The 19,981-nt window shown below is 43.8% G+C and overlaps 1 protein-coding gene across 1 annotated transcript in view; it reads left to right on the top strand.

Annotated features, from left to right (window-relative positions):
• The window catches only part of DCUN1D3 (defective in cullin neddylation 1 domain containing 3), a 367,750-nt gene that overhangs the window by 44,519 nt on the left and 303,250 nt on the right, over positions 1–19,981 (top strand). The gene's annotated exons all lie outside the window — the stretch shown is intronic.

Genomic DNA, 19,981 nt, shown 5'->3' with positions numbered 1-19,981 from the left:
ATTCCTTAAATTACTCTTAACAGACAAGTAGGAAAGTGCTAGTGTATCATTTTACTTCATTACCCTGCATTTTTCTTGCTTTTTATTGGTACGTGATCTGAAATAGTTGTTGGTTGTATAACTAACAAAGTTTTCAATTAAGTACACATAATTTTTGAAACATTTCAGTCTAGCACAGTCCAGTTATTTTACCATGGGGAATAAAATATAAATTCTCTCCCGAGTTTCTACTGCTGAAGTCAGAGCTTCCATAGCAAATATTCTCATATTAATTCAGGAATCTACCCAGTTTACTCATATTTTTTTCTAAGAGGTCCCCTGATAAAGCCCCGCTATTGCAGATAAAGTTCCAGTCCATACTTCTAAATATTCCCTGCCGAAAGCTTATTTATCCCAAATTTCTCTTAAGCTTGATTTTTTTTTAAGCAGTTTCAAGTGGAATGTAAACATACCTGTGTAATTCTGCTTCCTTGCCTATAATGCCTTAGTGCCACCATCTACCATTATTTTTCCTCTTCTATCACTTTTGGAGCCCCTGTAGCAATTTTAACCTTTCTTTGTCCCTGATTTCTGAGTATCCACCCTGAAATCCTTTGTGTCAAATTTTCAGGATCCTTTCTATTCATATGTCTCCTGCAACACTACCGTTTGCACCCAGCACTTGGTATAAACCTATATTAAGCTAATAACCACCAGGGTCTTACAAGCCTAGGCATGCCAGATGACCTGATTTTGTCCCAGAGTACCTTGGATGCCTATATGGTGGGGGTATGGTAGTAAGGAGGTAGCTAAGGGCTATGTGGTGGGATATGTTAGTTCAGGGATTAATTTACTTACTGTCAACCTCAGCCCATCAGCGAGAGTTGAGGGCCAGACTGGGGGTGAATTTGCTATTTCTCATCCAGTGATCAAGGTTCCATTTGAATAGGGTCAGAAATGAACTTTGCTCCATATAGATTGGGAGCATATTCCATAGTGCAAGGATCCTTGGAAACACAAATGTGTCTCTCTGGCATGTCGTATTTGTCGCAGGCAAAGTACAGGTCCTCCAGTCTAGTGTTTCTCTTGCTCTTTGTTTTGTGGATGTATAAGACATCCATCCGAGCTGGATCTGATTATGCCTTTTATGCCAGGCATTGATCGCCGCTCAGTAACCTGTAAGAGATTTGAGTACAGAGAAAGGGCCTTAAGGCGATCTGTGTATGACATGGTATATGTACCCTGGTTTGTCTTGATGAGGAGTCTTTGACGTTTCAGCTGTTGCAAGTGCCTTGTGAGGTACATGCCCAAAGGGGACACTGTAGTATATGATGGGTCTGGTAAGGGCTGAACAGAGTGGTACTATAAGTTCCTTGGACTAGGACACCATTCCCTTTCTTATAAGTCGGGTGACCTAGAATTATTTTCTTACTATCTTGGCTGTGTTGTTCTAAGGCCAGATTACTGTCAAACGTGTTCCTAGATCCCTAACTACTGGGGCAACTCTTGAAGGTGTTTTTGTTGATGGAGTAATTGTCTTTGGTGGGCGAGTTTCCTAAAGGACAGTACGAGTTCTTCATGTTGAGTTTTAGTCCGTGGCTTTGGCACAAGTAATTTTCTTGTGGAATGGCAGTGTTGTGGGGGGAATCTATGATACCTTCCAATGTCCTCTACAAACTTGGTGAGCCCGAGACCTGACATTAGCCTTAAATTCCAAGAAGCAGATGCCAAGCAGGAGTGGGCCCAACATGGAACTGTTGGGTACCCACTGGTGACCAGTCTCCTAGTTGGAGGCGATGTCACCAATCCTGACTTCTTGGGTCCTATCTGAGAGTCAGACAGCAGTCCAGTAAGTTTTATATAGGGATTTATGCCTAGTTCTGAGAGTTTGTCAGTAATACCTTAGTGGGGCATTAAATTAAACACCTTGGCCAGGTCAGGGTAGGGGTATGCACAGTTTTCTCCTCATCCATAGCTTAAATGACCATCTCTAAGAAGTCTGCTAGGTTGAGTAGTTGAGACTTTCCCTTAACAAAGCCAAACTGTGATGGGTCCAATGTCCTTGTTTGTATGATTATTTCCATGGTGATGTGTTGCATAACTTTGCATATTAGACTTGTCAGACTGGATCTGTAATCGTCTGAGTCAGTTGATGGTCTTCCGCTATGAAGAGGAGGATGACTGTTGTAGCCCTTCATTCACCTGGCACATAACCCTTTGTGAAGCTGTAGTTGAAGAGTTCCTGAAGTGGTCCTGCTAGGTCATGTTTTTGGTTACTTAGGAGGCAAAGAGGGATATTGCTGGGACCTAAAGAACCCGTGTTTTTGGCCTTAGTAAGTAGTGCCAAGACCTGCTCCATGTTAATAATTTTGAGGGATGTGATGGAAGGAATTTCATGGCGGGGGGAGTTGGGGGATAAAGTTAGAGCTAAATTTAATCAGCCAGTAGAGTCGCTGTTTTGTTGACTGGGATAGTCTGACTGGGCAAATGCCCTTTTTCAACAAAGGCCTGGTTAGAAAAGCGCCACAATACAACTAAACAAGAAAAATCGCATGATTAAAGTAAAATATATACAATAAAATAATTGAGCAAATGTCCATTACAATACAAGTAAGAGAAATCGGCAAGAGAGACATTTAAACTATGTAGTAAAGTATAGAATCCAGTAATAACAGAAAACTGACAAGCACATTAGGATTGTCCTCTGTGGACAACTGTACAATTCAAAGCAGTTTGTTTTGTAAGTTACACTAGGTATAGATTTATAATATGAAAACATTGCAATTAGGATGCAGATAGCATGTTTCCAGAACTAGGAGGTGAATGAACATGGAGAGTAGTAGGTGACTGTATTGTCATACTAAGGAGGTTGGTTTGGCTAAGGTAATTACAGGAAAGGGAGTAATGGAGAAGATAATGGAGAAGAAAGGAAAGGGTTCAAGTGGGATGATTGCAGTGACAGGTCCAGGTGCTTTTTAGGTAATTTTTGAGTTTTCTTGAATTCATGGACATGGGTAATATTTCTGAGGGTCATGGGAAGCTTATTACATGAAGGCGCGGGAAGTAGCTGTAGAGATTCTGTCCAGTAGATTTTTTAGGTTTGAGAATCTGTAAGAGACATTGGTCTGAGCTTCTGAAATATCAAGGGGGGTTATAGAGGGAGACGAGAGGAGATGTTGGGGCAGGAGGAGGGCTTGTTCAGGATAGAATGGATAAGTTGAATAAATAAGAGTTTATTAGGAAATTTTAGCCAGCTGATTTTCCGGAGAGCATGACAGTGGTGTGATTTTGAAGGCAGGTAGCTACAAATCTAACAACTTTGTAGGTGGTTTCTAGTTTGGAAAGCAGTGAGGGCTGTTAAAGATTTGTGAGCTGTAGAAGAGGTTGGGGAGAAGGTATGCTTGGGCAAGTGAGATTCCGGAGCCTGGTATCTGTACAGTAGGCCAAATGTTTGTTTGGGTTTTCTTAATACAGTGAAGTACATGGAGGTGAGATTTAAGTTGGCCATCTGTGATTGCCCTAATGAGCTTAGAGTGGATTTCAGCAATGATCGTGGTGGTGGGTAAGGGAAGAGATGGAGAATGAGAATTTTAGATGGTGTAGGGATTTTGGGAGGAATAGAGGTTTTGTCTTTTTAGGGTTGAGTATGAGTTAGTTGTTAGTAAGCCATGTTTCAAAGAGGTTGAAAGATGTCATGGTGAGCAGGTCAGAGGCGTTGTCAGCAATGGAGATGATTGTGGAGTAGTCTGCATATTGTATGAGGGATGACTGAGAACAGGATGTGTAAAGTTGATTAGCAAAGACTTTAAAAAGAAAGGGGCCTAGAACTGAGCCTTATGGGATGCCCATTTTGATGGGGAGAAAGGGAGATAGAGCACAGAGCCATTTAATGGATTGCTGTCTCTGTGAGGTGGCTGTTAAACCAAGAGAGAATGAGTTGAGAGTTTAGAAAGAAGGATGGATGGAGTGTGAGAATGTATCAAAGGCTTTAGAGAGATCTGAAAAGAGGCAGGACACTAGTTTATCTCTGGCTAGGGAGATGGAATTAGTAAAGGAAATAGGTGCAGTAGTGGTGCTGTGGTGGGGAGGAAGCCATGCTGGGTAGGGGTGATCAGGTTTTCTTGAGTGAGGTAAGCCAAGATTTTTTTTATGAATACAGTGCTTGAGAATTTTAGAGCGAGGAGAAAGGATGGCAATGGGTTGATTTTAATTAGACAGCTGTACAGAATTTCCAGCTTTGTGGATGGGTATGGATTTCTTTCCAGAGAGCAGGGACGGTGGATTCACTGAGCGACTTTTATAAGGATGGAGACAGGATATGCTATGGAGTTAACCTGCCACCTCTCTTACTAAAGGCTGCTGCTATCAGCTGATAGGGAACATGGTTTAAATTTGAGAAGAAGATTTTTAATGTAGCTGGTTGGAATGGCATTTAGTGAGAATGGGCAGTTGTGTAATAGAGGGGTGGTGGGTGGTGAGGGTTTGGGTGGGTTGGAAATGTGTAAAAGTTTGCTGATTTGTTTCTATGAAGTATGAATCAAAAATGGATGCAGTTTCTTGGGGTCACCCTGGTCAGTAAAGGTTGTGCCATTTACCAGATGTTCTTCTTGTTTCACTGTTGCAGTCATTACATTTGGGTAATCCTGCTTGCAGGTTGCCCTCAGTCGACCTGAATTCCAAAGTCCTGGGTCCTGCATCGGCTGCTGTAGCCCCTTATCTGACATCAGGTCATCGGGTATAAAAGATGCGGCTATGCCATTTTCTTTAGTCTTTCTTGCCACGTGGTGCCCGAAGCAGAAGCAGTTCGCAAGTGCCGGTCGGCCGACTCCTGAGATTTTCGTGTTCGAGTTTCAGATCCGAAGTCTTCAATAAAGCTAAGTACCCCATTGGGGAAACTTTCTTTTTCTTGCTCCAAACCGATGTCAGAAAAAGTTAATAATTGTATTTCTTGTGGGAAGCAAATGCCTCCTAAGGACTTTCATTCTTACTGTATTCCTTACCTAGGCCCTAATCACAACGTTGCTGGTTGTCGGTTTTGTGCTAAATTTAACCAACGCACTAGTAAGCATCGGTATGATTTTGCTTTAAACTATTTTGGATGCCTGTTTAATTATCATGAAATGTCGTTGGATAGTCATCCGACTACCGGAGTTAACAAAAAATGCAAAGAAAAGGAGAGATAGACAACCGAGGCCCAAAACCGATGACTAAGCTTCTCCTAAGCCAGTCGCCGGTTCTCAGTGAGGTGCTTTCACAGCCCCTGACGCCCGCTACTGACTCCCACGTGGAAACTTAAGGTATTGGAGCCTCGGATACTATTCCTTCAGATAGGTCCGGAGCCACTGAGCAGGCACCGGCTTCTGAGGGTGTATTCAGACCAAAACATCTTTACATTAAACCAACTTCAGCTTCAAAGGCAAAGACTAAAGCACCTTCTAAAGCAAAGAAACTCTATGCCCAAAAAACAGATGCTCAAAATGGCCGAAGACTTAATTACCTTGATCAGGGGTACCCATCCCCCTCCTGATAAGAGGCCTAGGCAAGAGACTGACTATGAATCCTCAGATCAGGTTTCTATTTCTTCTGATTCCTCTTCTGATCAGGAATATTCTCCCCCCCCCCCCCCCCCATGAGGATTCTGATGTTGAAGATTCTATACCTTCAGCTTCTCCTCCAGAGGACTAGTCTTTTGGGGAAACCTTGCATACCATGAGGGAGCATTTCCACTGGGAGAGCCACGATTTTTCAGAATCTAAAAAGAGGCTCAGGGACTTTTACTTACCCCAACACAGGCCACTAGCCATTCCACCTGTGTTAGATATTGTAGATGTGTTTTCGGAGTCTAGTCTTACCCCTGACTCCTTACCTCCAGCTCCTGTTAAGCCTGACTGATATTACAGGGCTCCTGACTCTCATAAATTCCTTTTTAAAAACCCTGCTGCAGACCCAGAAACTATTTCACAGGGTCCCAAAGGAGTTGAGGCTTCCGCTGCAAAAAACCCTACCCCCTCTGACAGAGATTCTAGGGCACTGGACAGATGGGGAAAAAGGTATACACATCTGCTACCTTGGCTATAAGGGCCGTAAACTGTCAGTTTCATATGCTTAAATATCAGCAACATGTCATGGCATTGCTTAAACAAAAAAAGTTATTAAACTCTGAATGTGCAGAAAACAAGGAAATGCAGGATTTATTGCATGCAGCTGAACAAGTTGGAAAGCATACTTTGCAATGGGGTTTTGATTCTTTGGAGGCCTCCTGCAGGGCCGCAGTTACTGGTTGTGTAATTAGGAGGCATGCTTGGTTAAAGGAGCAAAATCTGCATGATCATGTTAAGGTTACGTTATTAGATGCACCTTTAGAGCATGATACTTTGTTTGGTGTTAAGGCAGAGGAGATGTTAAAGAAAATGGAGGACAAAGCTAAATCTATGCAAACTGTCAAAAAGATTCTTTTAAAGTACAACCACCTAGGTTTAGCAGACACTGGCCTACAAAGAATTGGTCCTTTCCTGTGTCAGACAGACCTCAAAGGGGCAGATCCAGATGCCCTAGAGGCAGATCCCAGGTGCAAAGTTCCTACAGGTCAAAGCAATGGGGTGCTTCTACCTCCAAAGTTGGAGAAGACAAATCACAACCATACAGGAAACAGTCCCAATGACTTCCCCCTGCCAGCACCAAGCACTTATCTGCTGGCAGCACCCTTAGGTGGAAAATTAGCACTTTTTCACAAAATTGGCACATTATAACCCAGGACAAGTGGGTTCTAAATATCGTGTCACAAGGGTACAAGTTCCATTTCCATACCCTGCCAAAGGCAAACGGCTGGCCAGATCTGCCAAAAATCAATGGACAGAGGCACAAAAACGAGTCTCGTCCCTCATGGACATGGGGGCCATTCAACAAGTACCAGAGCAAGAGCAGGGACAAGGATTTTGCTCGACTGTTCTTGGTACCCAGAAAGGACAAGACCTGGAGACCAATACTGGACCTCTCCTATTCTGAACACGTTCCTGGATATACCAAAATTCAAGATGATGACTTTGCAGCAGCTTCTGCCCATGCTGGGCAAGAACGCTTGGCTGGTGACTAGACCTAAAAGAGGCATACCTGCATGTCCCAATCAGACAATTATGCAGAAGATACCTCAGATTCAAGGCTGGCTTAATGCATTACCAATTCTCTGCACTGCCCTTTGGCTTATCTGCTGCACCCATGGTCTTTACAACAAAGTGCCTGGCACCAGTAATTGCATTCTGCAGACAAAGAGGAATACAAATATATCCTTACTTGGACGACTGCCAAGGACATTCTTCTACAGCATGTGGCGTTTGTGAAAAGACTACTAACATGCCTAGGGTACACAGTCAATGATGAGAAATCAAAACTAGTACACTCTCAAGAGATAATATTCCTGGGTGCAAGCTTAAATACAACTGCCCAGATGGCTTATCTCAAGCCAGACAAACAAAGGCAACTGACTACCTATTTCAAAATGTTGGCAACAAAGGCCCAGTTATCTGCAAGAAAAATTCTGCAGGCTTTGGGCTTCATGGCATCATGCATCCTACTAATTCCATATGCAAGACTGCATATGAGGAAACTTCAATGGTACCTAAAAAGTGTTTGGACTCAGCATTGCCACAGCCTGGAAGCAATGATTACTCTCATTCCCTGCCTACAACAGGAGGTTCGATGGTGGGCAAAGGCTTGTCACCAAAACAAGGGACAGCCATTCACATTACCCCCAGCCAGGCAGACACTAACAATGGATGCATCACATTATGCCTGGGGGGGCCCACATGGCAGGAAGATGCATTCAGTGCACATGGTCCTCAACCCAAATACATCTACATATCAATCGAGATGCTAGCTGTTCAGAATGCCCTGACAGCCTTCAAGGACCTACTTCATCTGGGACAACTACTGACAAAGACAGACAACACCACGGTCATGTGGTATATAAACAAGCAGGGGGGCACACATTCTTACCCCCTTTGCAGACTAGCCATGACTTTGTGGGACACAGCATTAACTTACCAGGCACAATTCCTGCCAGGAAGGAAAAATACAGACTAACTAAGCAGAAACCTTATGGATCCCCACGAGTGGTAGCTGGATCCACAAGTCTTCAGCATGATAACAAGGAAATGGGGATGCCCGGACATAGATCTATTTGCCTCCCCTCACAACTACCAACTAAAAAGATTCTGCACAAGGACTTGTCACAGACAAGCATGGAAAGTGGATGCCCTATTAGTATATGCCTTTCCCTCACTGCCTCTCCTCCCCAAGGTACTCATAAAGGTCAGACAGGAGAAGCCAAAAATGACTGTACCTCAAATACCTCATCTACTGTCCCAGCAAAACAGTCTGATCCTGCACAGCCAACTCAGGACTTTAAGCCTGGCAGCATGGCGGATAATGTAGTCCTACAAAACACACCTCTCAGTAAAGCTGTGATGGATGTCATTTTGGAGGCCAGAAGGCCTAGTACTAGAAAATCTTGTGCTGGAAAATGGAAGAGATTCTGTGCTTGGAACCAGGCACAAGGAATTGACACAGCTGTGCCAAATATTCATCAGATTTTGCAATACTTAACTGAGATGCTGGACAAAGGCCTATCTTTTTCATCTATTAAAATGTATGCCCTTGCCATTTCAGCTCATTACAGTACAAAGCCACTTATCTTTTCTCATCCCTTATTAAAACAGTACCTCAGAGGAGCCAAAAAATTAAGGCCTCCAATGAGATCACTAATGCCTGCATGGGACCTCAACTATGTCTTGGAAAAACTCACCCTGCCTCCTTTTGAGCCAGCTGCTACTGCTGATATAAAGTTTTTATCTTTGAAAACAGCTCTGCTCCTAGCAATAACTTCTGCAAGACGAGTTTCAGAGCTACAGGCACTCATGGCTGTGGAACCTTTTATCAGTTTTATCCAGACAGGGTCTCTGAGGACAAACCCAAAATGTATGCCTAAGGTGGTGTTCAGTGTGGCTCTTAACCAAACTATTCACCTGCCAACTTTTTATCCAAATCCACAGAACAAGAGGGAGAGAATTCTGCATTCTTTGGACGTACACAGACAGCTTAGATTCTACTTGGACAGAACCAAAGTTTTCAGAAAGACAGAGCAATTATTAGTGGCATATGCTGCAGGATCACGAGGAAAGGCTATCTCAAAGCAGACCTATTTCAAAGTGGATAGGCCACTGCATTCATTTCTGCTACTTACACCACGCCAAGCCAGTGCCTAAGGGCATTAGGCCACATTCAACCAGAGCTGCAGCCACTTCATCAGCCTTTCTCAGGGGAGTACCAACGAAGGACATTTTAGAGGCTGCTACTTGGAGTTCAGTGCACACCTTCACAAAGCACTGTCATCTGCCACTCTACTCTAAATCCAGGGCAGGCTTTGTAATAACTGCAACAGTGAAACACTAAGAACATAGTACAGTTGTGTACACTTACCACAAATGTAGATGTTTGAGTGTATTCACTGTTGCAGTCCAGGTTACCCACCTGCCTTCCCCCTTTTTCTTCTGATGGAACCTATGTGGTGTATTTACTTGTAGATAAAGGTAAAGTCTATATTGGTGCATTTATATAAATTTTGGCTACCCTTTTAAGGGCACCTGACATCTGGGGCAAGAAAAACTAAAGAAAATGGTGTTGGCCGCATCTTTTATATCCCTGACGTCAGGGAAGGGGCGACAGCAGCCGACGCAGGACCCAGGACTTTGGAATTCAGGCCGACTGAGGGCAACCTGCCAGCAGGATTACCCAAATGTAATGACTGTAACAGTGAATACACTCTAACATCTACATTTATGCTAAGTGTACTGCACACTGAGTGTTACCTTTTAAAATTCTTGATTTAGCTTAAAAAGTTCTTGTGACTGTCCTTAGCTTTGGAGGCTATCCTGATTTGTAATTTGCCATGTTGGACTTTATTACACCTCTTAGTTTCTTTAGTTGACTCAGAGAGCTCTTGTCTTTGAGAGTTTCTCGTTCTGATGTAGGTCATGACTTTTGTTGTATACTGCGTTAAGGTAAGGATTCCACCAGTGAGGTTTGTTTTTGGTGTTGGATTTGGGCTTGCAGCCATTTGCATGTTTGTGCAGGGTTTCTGTGAGTAATTCTGTATAGATAGTTGTATTCCTGGGGTTTGGGGGAGCTATGAATTTTGACAAACTGTTGCTTAATATAGTTTGCTTTAGAATAGTTCCTGTCACATGTTTAGTTGGGTTTTCCAGGTTGATTTTTATTTCAAAGGAATTAGATTTCCGATCCAACCTCGCAAATGAGGATGTGATACAAGGGAGGGTGCATTGCTCCCCCATGTTGAGTGCTGCATTCAGTATGTTTGATCCTCTGGTTGGAGTGGGCACTGTCTTGTCTAGGGTGTTAGTGTTAATAAAGTCTAGGAAACATTGTGCCTGTGAATTAGAGGCAGTGTACATTTTCCCCCTATATAGAAGAGTAGTTGGTCTCCCATGAATAAGGTATTTGGATGGTGAGCGCCTCGAGCTGTGAGCTTTGTAAGACATGTAGCTGGACAAGAAATGGAACCTCGGATGTAGTTAAGCATCAGGACATCATCCTGTTTGTTGCAAATGTGGATAAAGACACCTCCACCTTTAGCCCCTGCCTGTGCTGCTGTTGGCCTAAATGTGTGGAAGGCACTATAGACTTGCAGTGCCAGATTACTTTCTGTGGCTTTAAACCAGGTCCTCGGTAACAGCACAAATATGCACATTCTCCAGAGTGTAGAGAGCTTGCAGGGTGTGACGTTGCTTGTTTAGGCTCCTAGCATTGCATTGAGCAGTAAAACCTTAAGGCTGCTTTAAGGTGTGTGTTTTTTTTTTTTTTTTTTCCCTAATTGACACTGCATAAAAAAGCTCTGAGGGTGTACGTAAAGTTTTAGCCAATATCCAAAACTGCGGGGTGGGGGTGGTGACAGGTGAAAGGCTGTCCTTAGTAAAGCAACATGGTCTGTTAGCCATATCCTTCCATCTTATAGGGTCATAGGTAGGTAGGTACTAGGCTATTGGCCCAAGGGCCTATTGGATCCCTCTGGAGTGACATAAACAAAGCCAATTATTCATACTGTGGCATAATCGTTGGTGAAGGTAGAATGCTGCTGAATGCAAGGCATGTAGCTGTCTGTGACACACATTCAGAGAGATCCATAATGTCTCTTCATATAGTCCAGTGAGGTACTTCTCGGGTCATTTACACCCACAGGGAGTGTGATAGAATCCTATTGGTACCTGTGGGTGGCTCTAAAGCCTCTCTTGCCTTTTTTATCCTCTATACCTGTAATGCCATTTATAGTCCGATATGAGCAGAGTAGCTATTATGATAGAAAAATGTTATTTCCACCCATTATAACCAACACTTGTATTGAATTTACATTTCCAACTTTAAGCTTACATGTGCACACTGTGTGGCATGCTGATTTCTTGCATTGTTGTTTTATCCATTTTGAACCTATGCCACAATTTTTAAAATGTTTTGCTTCAGTTAAAACACTTAACCTCAATCCATTTTTGACTTGCAGCAAGCACACAGCTAAGTTTACCCCACCAGATTAGTTGCCTCCAAATCGACAGCTGCACCCTCTGGCATTACCATTTCCAGAGTCAATGTTACTCGTGCTAAAGCGCATGTTTGAGCAGAGGTTCCACCATGCACCAATTGCTCTCTCCTTGTCTTCTCTCCTTTCCCCTCCCAGGTGTGAAACTGCTTGCATGCTAGCAGTAAACATTTAACTTTTACCTTTAAGAAAGTGTGCTGGCTACCCTTAAACTAAATTGTGCAGTGTTATTTTAAATGCACTAAAGTATTAAGGCGGCAGATGTTTGTATAGTGTATTAATTTCCCACAAATTCAAACTTCATTTATTTTCTGAACTGCTAACTAATATACCTTTTTAAAAGTTAATTACATTGTACGCCCTACATTTCACTTGGCACACAGTGTTAAACCTCTCATGATTAATTGCTTGGAGCTGCAGATTGCTTATGTCCAAATAAAAGCAACTGGTAATGAGAACAACGGCTAGTAATTTTGCAGTTGCATAAATCTTTGTAAATTTCACTCGGAACAGGCTGTGTTGAGATCTCACAGGATTAATTGCCCGCACCTGTTTCCGGTCTCCCACTCAGAGCATTTGTTAATTTGGGGGAGAGGAGGGCTAACTTCGCAAATGCAAGAAAAAAAATCTACCATTTACATGTCTTTCCTCATTTTGCCGTATTTTTTTCAGCCTGTTTGCTTAAAGTTTGTTTGTGTCTTTCGGCTTTTCCCAGTTAGGGGTCGCCACAGTGGAACTCTGGTCCACTAATGATTGGTAGTTGATTTTTACGTGCCGAGTTACCAGCCCTGATGCACAACCTTCAACGAAGGTACGCCCATTCACGCATGTCTCCACGCAGAAGACGCTCTAGCTGAGAATAAAACCGGACAGCGTCTTACTGTGAGGCAACAATGCTACTTAAACCAAAGATCTAAATCTAGACCCCCATCTCTGTAAAAGCGTGGGGAAAATATCTTAATTCTACATGTAATGTGGTCAGGTACACTTTACATCCCTTACCCCAGTAGTGCTAGATGACATTATCCAGCCTTTTTAACCTTGTTACAGTGTAAGACCTGGATACATTGAATAAGAAAGCACTTTCTTAGTTGTAACATATATTGCAATAGTTGATAAGCACCTCCACACACACAAAATACCCTTCAGTGCATCCTATCCAAAACTGTTTGGCAATACAGCTTTCAGCTAACATCATGAACTTTGCATGCAAATAAGAACCAAAACTGTAAATTATTTCTTAACTCCCTTTAGTGTCCTTTTGAACATGGCATATAAAGTGGGTTATATGTTGTACAGTACACCCCAGTGCATTCAAGGCAAATGGAACCCAAGTCAAATGCACCTGCACATCAATCAAAAAGAAATGTTAGCTGTACAGAATGCTCTGACAGCCTTCAAGGACCACATTCTTCCAGGGCAATTAATGGTAAAGATGGACAACACCATTGTTATGTGGTACATAAACAAGCAGGGGGGAACCCACTCATACCCTCTCTGCAGACTATCCATGGCTCTGTGGAACACAGCCTTGAGCTACCAAGTGCACCTACAGGCTCAATTCCTGCCAGGAAAGCTAAATACACTGGCAGATGAACTAAGCAGGAATCTCATGGACCCACACGAGTGGAAACTGCAACCAAAGATATTCAACATGTTGAGAAACAAATGGGGGAACCCAGCTATAGACCTGTTTGCCTCCCCCCAGAAACTACCAATTGGAAAAATTCTGCACAAGGACTCCCCACAAACAAGCTTGGAAAGTGGATGCCCTGTCCTTCACCTAGAAAAACCTATCAGTTTATGCCTTTCCTCCTCTGCCTCTCCTCTCCAAGGTACTACTAAAGATCAAACAGGACAGACCAACAACAATACTGATTGAACCAGACTGGCCACGCCAACACTGGTACCCCCTTTTGCGCAGTTTGTCACTGCTGGCACCCTGGTACCTGCCTGAGACCCCTGCCCTGCTGTCCAGCAGGAGGGCCAAATTCTGCACCCACAGCTTCAAACCCTGAACCTGGCAGCCTGGCTAATTACCTGATCTCTCTGATACCATCCCTCAGTAAGCAAGTGTTGGATGTCATTCTGGAGACAAGGAGGTCTAGTACTAGAAAATCCTATGCTGAATTCCTGGAACCAGACTTGGGTGATGGGCACAGCAGCATCTAACTTGCCTCAGATTCTTCAATACTTAACTGAGATGCTTCTCAAGAGCTTTTCTTTTTCCTCCATCAAAATTCATGCCTCAGCCATTTTGGCTCATTGCAACACAGAACCACCCCTCTTCTCTCATCTACTGCTGAAGCAGTTCCTCAGAGGGGCCAAAAACTTTAAGACCGCCCAGGAGAGCCCCTACTCCAGCCTGGGACCTTAACTTTGTATTGGAAAAACTCACTCTACCTCCTTTTGAGCCAGCTGCAAATGCAGACTTGAAATTCCTTTCTTGGAAAACAGCCTTCCTTTTAGCCATCACTTCAGAAAGAAGGGTGTCTGAATTACAGGCCCCCATGGCAGTGGAGCATTTCATCATTTTTCATGTGGACAGGGTGTCCCTCAGGACCAATCCCTCCTTCATGCCTAAGGTGGCATCCAGTGTGGTCCTTAATCAGTCCATTCATTTGCCATCATTCTTTTCTAATCCACAGAACAAAGGGGAATGAATACTGCACTCCTTAGATGTGCACAGACAACTTAGATTTTATTTGGACGGGACTAAACCTCTCAAGAAATCTGAACAGCTGCTGGTTGCATTTGCTGCGGAGGGGAAGGCCATTTCAAAGCAAACCATTTCTAAATGGATAGGCCATTGCATTCATTTCTGCTATAAGCACCATGGAAAACCTACCCCACAAGGGATAAGACCATATTCAACCAGGGCTGCATCTACCTCTACAGCCTTTCTCAGAGGTGTCCCTACCAGGGGCATCCTAGAAGCTACTACCTGGAGTTCTGTGCATACCTTCACCAAGCATTACCATTTGCTAATTTTCTCTAAATCCAGAGCTGGCTTTGCCGCTGCAGTCTTGCAGGGCCTTATAGCTGGTCCTAATTCTATGTGATTTCCTCCTCCCATCCTTCGCTTTGGGAATCTACCCAAATGTGATGACTGCAACAGTGAAACACGAACATAGTACGGTTGTGTACTTTTACCATAAATGTAGATGTTAAAGTGTATTCATTGTTGCAGTCCTAGTTGCCCTCCCTCCAGCCCGCTGACTTATATTGGCTATACCTCTGTTTCTGCTTGCTATGCTTAAAGCTTTTTGGTGTATTTGCTTTTTTGTTGGAGGTGTAACCTTGTATATATAATTGCTTCCCATTATGGGGGCACTTGACATCTGGGGCAAGAGAAACTGATGTAATGGCATCGGCTGCATGCTTTATATACCTGACGTCATGGAAGATGAGACCGCAACAGACGCAGGACCAAGACTTTGATAATCAGGCTGACTGAGGGCTACTCTACTCCAAGCAGATAACCCAAATGTGATGACTGCAACAGTGAATACACTCTAACATCTACATTTATGGTAAGTGTACACAACTGTACTTTCTGTAGATTTTTTATCTTAAACTGGTATACCATCCTATTATTTTCCCCAACCAATTCTTTTGTATCTCTGTATCCTCTAATCCTCTGATTGCACAAAAAAGTCAAATTAAACCACACGCTTTAAATATACTTTTTTGATATGTATGTATTTGATTTAATGTAGAGTGAATCAGTAGGTGCTGTTATATTGAAAGTAGTTGTATACGACTACTTCCTCCATGAGAATTAAACAAGATGTGGTTAGACATTTTCATTATTAAAATGTACTGTTTTTATAAACCTTTCATTTGCCCTCGTCCCACCAGTGTATAATGACTTTAAATGTAGCAGTTGGCATGTGTGTTTTCTATGCCGGTCTTATTGTCTTTTGAGCCTAGCTATTACTTGGGCACAAATTGTGCTGATGCACTACTGATGAAATATCTATAGTCACTGCCAAAAGGTCTACTTTCCCTTCTGTCGAGTTCACTATTTTGATTTCTAGTTTAAACCCATCCCCATTAAATCCCTCCAATTTAATAGCAATTTAACAGAACAAAATAATTTCAGTAAAAATGTCCTATAATATCTAACATACAACTGTATGCAATGTTTTTTTTCATTTATAAGCTCTAATATCCCATCATACACCTCTTACTTGTGCAGCAGCACAGGAAGATAGCCATGTACAATGAGTAAGACAACTTCTTTTTTCCTATTTTGTGCATCTTTCTGTTAGCTCATCTCGTTCTGCAGTCCTCCATTTGCATACTAGTTGCTTGATGTCCTTCAAGGATGCATCTGCAGTCATAACATATGGGTTGTCCTGCCTCAGGCAGCCCTTCGGTCGGCCGGATTCCAAAGTCTGGGTCTGGCCTTGGCTGATGTCGCACTTTCCCCGACGTCAGAGCTTCTGGGGTATAAAGGCATCAGCCGACGCCATTTTCCTCAGTCTTTCTTGCCGCGCGGTGCCCGAAGCAGAAGCTGTTCGCAAGTGCCGGTCGATCAGATCCAGAGATTTCACTACCGAAGACTTCTAAAAAAGCTAAGTACCCCGTTGGGGACTCTTTCTTGCCTCAGCCGATGTCAGACAAAGTAAATAATTGTTTAACTTGTGGGAAACAAATACCTCATAAGGATTTCCATTCTTACTGCCTTCCTTGCTTAGGCCCAGACCACGACGTATCCGCTTGTTTAGCCTGTGCCTCCTTCAACCGACGGACTCTCAGACGTCGGTCGGAGTTTGCAGAAGAGTTTTTTGGACCTGCTTTTGCATATAAAATGCCGTCGGAGACTCCGACTACACATTTAGCCAAAAAAATGCAAGGAAAAGGACCGACACTCGCGGCACGCGGTTTCGGCTGAAACCACGGTTAGGCCTACCGCGAGTGTCTCAGTTTCGGCCGAAACAGAGTCCTCTGTTCTTACTTCTACCGAAATCATACCTCCGACAACTGAGGCCAGAGAGGCCCCGGCTGAGTCGGCTACAGAAATCCCTACCGAAGAAGCAAGCGCACAAGATTTGTCCGACACCATTCCATTGGACATTTCTACTCCTGCACGTGGGGCAGCTAGGCCCCCTGCTTCTATGTCTATTAAGGCTTTCTCCAGGGCTAAAGCAGCTAAAATTTCAAAAGCTTTACCTGCAAAATCTACTTTTCAGAGACCTTCCTCAAGTTCTCAGATTCTCAGCCTTGCTGAGGACCTTATATCTCTGATTAGGGGTTCCCAACCTCACCCAGACAGGGCCTCCCAACCTCCACCTGACAAAACGCCTAGGACTGAACCGCCTGAACCTCTCTCTTCTGATTACTCCTCAGATGGATCCGATTTATCAGACCATCAGGAAGGGCCATATTCACCTTATGAGGATTCAGATGCAGAAGACTCTATTCCTTCTGCCTCCCCTCCAGAAGAATTTTCCTTTGGGGAGACTTTGCACTCGATGAAGGAACACTTTCAATGGCAGGGTCAGGATTTCTCTGATTCTAGAAAAAGACTTAAGGACCTTTTTACACTTGCCACAGCATAGGCCTTTAGCCATACCACCTGTGCTAACTGTAGTTGATGATGCATATAATGATGTCAGTTCTGCCCCTGATTCTCTTCCCCCGGCCCCTACCAAACCTGACAGATATTACAGGGTCCCGGATTCTCACTTTCACTTGTATAAAGCCCATGCTGCAGACCCAGAAACGATTTCTCAGGGCCCAAAAGGTGTTGCAGCTGCCACTGCCAAAAAACCCCTACCCTCTGAAAGAGAGTCAAGAGCATTAGAGAGATGGGGAAAAAAGGTTTATACATCTGCTACTCTTTCTGCCAGGGCATTAAACTGTCAATTCCATATGATACAATACCAGGAATATTTGTTAGATCAGCTGAATAAAAAACTTTCTTCACCTGAACCTTTAGACCGTAAGTCCCTTCAGGATTTGGTACACAACTCTCAGCAGGTCAGTAATCATTTCTTAAAATGTGGCTATGATGCACTGGAGGCTTCATTTAGATCAGCTATGACTGGGGCAGTAATTCGAAGGCATGCCTGGCTAAAAGAGCAATCCTTACCAGACCATGTCAAGGCTAAACTCCTAGATGCTCCAATGGAGAAACAAAGTTTATTTGGCTCCCCTGCACAGGAGATTCTAAAGAAAGTGGAAGAAAAAGCAAAATCTGTGCAAACAGTAAAGGATTTTCTGCAGGTCCAAGCTCCGAGGTTCAGCAGAAACTGGCCTTCAAAGAATTGGTCCTTTCCAGACACCTCCAGAGCACAGAGGGGCAGGAATAGACGCCCAAGAGGCAGAGGTCAATCAAAGGGTGCCTACAGGGGTCGTCAGTGGCAACCTGCCAGCCAGAGGAGTACTGCCACAACTGCGACTACAACCACTTCCACAGGACAGACACAATGACTTGACTCTGATTCCGCCTACCAGGGAACAACTGGAAGCACCCTTGGGCGGAAAGTTGGCTCTATTCTCAAAAAACTGGCATTGCATTACAAAAGACAAATGGACATTGCAAACAATAGACAAAGGATACAGGTTTCACTTCCACACTTTACCAAGAAGGAACGGAATGCCAAACCTACCACCAAACCAGAAGCCAGAGGCTTTAAGACAAATCAACAATTTACTTCAGATGAAAGCAATAGAAAGGGTACCATCTATGGAACAAGGCCAAGGATTTTACTCCAGACTATTCCTTGTACCAAGAAAAGAAACCCAATGGAGGCCTATTCTCGACTTCTCCGCACTAAACACATATCTCATTGTGCCAAAATTCAAGATGCTGACCCTACAGCAACTTCTTCCCATGTTGGGCAAGGAGTCTTGGCTGGTGACTCTAGATCTCAAGGAGGCATACCTGCACGTCCCTATATGACCAGATTACAGAAGACACCTCAGATTTCTTGCAGGATCAGAGCAGTATCAATTCTCAGCATTGCCCTTTGGCTTATCTACTGCGCCCAGAGTATTCACGAAATGCCTGGCATCAGTAATTGCACATTGCAGGCTTCAGGGAATTCAAATCTACCCATACCTGGACGACTGCCTAATACAAGCGGACAACAAGACAAAACTAACAAAGGATTTGGCCTATGTCATACACCTGTTACAGGCCTTGGGATACACAGTCAACATCCAGAAGTCAAGACTATCATCCCAAAGGATAACATTTTTGGGTGCGGATCTGGACACAACAACTCAGATGGCTTTTCTCACAGAAGAAAAACAAAAGCAACTTCCAGTCTATTTCATGGCTTTGACAAAACAAACTCAGCTTACTGCAAGGAAAGTCCTGCAGGCCCTGGGTTACATGGCATCCTGCATAATCTTGATCCCACATGCCAGGCTGCATACGAGGAAATTACAATGGTACCTAAGGAATGTATGGTCTCAACACAGGCACAGTCTAGAAACCATGATACCAATCATTCCATGCCTTCAAAAGGAATTCCTGTGGTGGGCTCAGGCCTGCCAGTCCAACAGAGGGTTGCCTTTCAACAAACCACAACCAAGGCAGACCATCACCACGGACGCCTCAGACCTAGGATGGGGAGCACACATGGAGGACAAATGTATCCAAGGCCTATGGTCTCAAGACCAAATAAACTTGCACATAAACCAAAAGGAGATGCTGGCAGTGAAGCATGCAATCGAGGCATTCCAATCATTCCTCCAGCAAGGACATCTGCTGATAAGGACAGACAACACCACGGTCATGTGGTACATAAACAAACAGGGAGGCACGCATTCCTACCCTCTATGCCGGATGGCAATGGATCTGTGGAACCTAGGCCTGAATCTCAACATCCAGCTGCAGGCCAAATTCGTACCAGGAAAAGAGAATTCACTAGCAGACAGCTTAAGCAGAACTACCACGGATGCTCACGAATGGATGCTGCATCCAGACATCTTCAAACTCATAACAAAGAAATGGGGAATGCCAGAGATAGACCTGTTTGCCTCCCCACTCAACCACCAACTGAAGAAATTCTGCTCAAGGACATACCACCCACAAGCCTGGAGGGTGGGCTCTCTCTCTCTCAGCTGGAATGCCCGAACAGTGTATGCATTTCCACCTCTCCCATTGATGTACAAAGTTCTACTGAAGATCAGGGAGGAACAGCCAAAGGTGATACTAATAGCTCCGGACTGGCCAAGGCAGCACTGGTATCCGCTACTGAGAAGCATGTCTCGGGCGAACTCATGGCCTCTACCCCTATGGCCTCTTCTTCTAACGCAGAACAATTTCAAGACCCTGCATCCAAACTTGAAAACACTGCAGCTAACTGCCTGGAAAATTGCTTAAAACCAAACCAAACTGTCTTATCTCAGAGGGTCAAGGACATTATCCTGGAGGCTCGC

Source organism: Protopterus annectens, chromosome 12.part0 (assembly GCF_019279795.1).
Source record: "Protopterus annectens isolate FY-2018-M chromosome 12.part0, PAN1.0, whole genome shotgun sequence".
Lineage (NCBI taxonomy): Eukaryota > Metazoa > Chordata > Ceratodontiformes > Protopteridae > Protopterus > Protopterus annectens.
The sequence above is the reverse complement of the archived record's forward strand: the minus strand, read 5'-3'. Positions and strand labels throughout refer to the sequence as shown.